Below are 1,391 nucleotides of genomic sequence, written 5' to 3' on the forward strand. Positions count from 1 at the left end.
CCATCTTGACCTCCAAAGAGCACTCTGGCTGCACTTCTTTCAAAATGGATCTATTGGTTCTTTTGGCAGCCAATGGCATTTTCAATATTCTCCTCCAACACCATAAATCAAAGGCATCAATTCTTCTACGGTCTTCTTTATTCACTGTCCAGCTTTTGCATGCATATGAGGTTATTGAAAACACCATGGCTTGGGTCAGGCGCACCTTAGTCCTCAAGCTGACATCTTTGCTCTTCAACATTTTAAAAAGGTCTTGTGCAGCAGATTTGCCTAATGCAATACAATCATTTGATCTCTTGACTGCTGCTTCCATGAGTGTTGATAGTTGATTCAAGAAGAATGAAGTCTTTGACAACTTCCATCTATTCTCCATTGATAAGAATGTTGTTTATTGGTCCAGTGGTGAGGATTTATGTTTTCTTTACATTGACTTGTAATCCATACTGAAAGCTGTGCTCTTTGATCTTCATCAATAAATGTTTTCAGTCCTCTTCACTTTCAGCAAGCAAGGTTGTATCATCCGCATATCCATTACAGGTTGTTAATGAGTCTTCCTCCAATCCTGAAGCCACATTTTTCTTCATAGAACCCAGCTTCTTGGAATATTTGCTTAGCATACAGGTTGAATCTCTATGGTGAAAGAATACAACCTTGTCACACACCTTTCTTAATTTTAAACCATTCAGTGTTCCAATCTGTTCAAACAGCTGCCTCTTAGTCAAAGTACAGATTCATCAAGAGCACAATTAAGTGTTCCAGAATATTCATACTTTGCAATGCTGTCCATAGCTTGTCATGATCCACACAATCGAAAGCCTTTGCATAGTCAGTATAGCACAGGTAAACATCTTTCTGATATTCTCTGCTTTCAATCAAGATCCATCGGACATCAGCAATGATATCACTCATTCAATGACCTCTTTTGAATCTGGTTTGAACCTCTGGAAATCCTCTGTCAATGTAAGATTGTAGCCATTTCTACAATGAAGGTATTGGCAAAGAACAAGGCACCAGGAATTGATGGACTAAAAATTGAAATCTTTCAAGAAAGTGAGGCGGCACAGGAGGTAGTCTCTCATCTCTGCCAAGAAATTTGGAAGACAACTATCTGGTCAACGGATTGGAAGAGATCCATATTTGTGCCCATTCCAAAGAGAGGTGACCCAGCAGAATGCAGAAATCATCAGACAATCTTTTTGATATCTTATTCGATTAAAGTTTTGCTAAAGGTAATACAGAAAGATGTGTCCTCATACTTCGGACATATTGTCAAGAGGGACTAGTCACTGGAGAAGGATATGATGTTTGGTAAGGTGGAGGGTCAGAGAAAAAGAGGAAGACCCCCAATGAGATGGATTGGCCAGGTGGCAGCATTGATGTACTCAACCGTG

The sequence above is a fragment of the Chrysochloris asiatica genome, unplaced genomic scaffold, assembly GCF_000296735.1.
Source record: "Chrysochloris asiatica unplaced genomic scaffold, ChrAsi1.0 scaffold00083, whole genome shotgun sequence".
In the NCBI taxonomy this organism is placed as follows: domain Eukaryota; kingdom Metazoa; phylum Chordata; class Mammalia; order Afrosoricida; family Chrysochloridae; genus Chrysochloris; species Chrysochloris asiatica.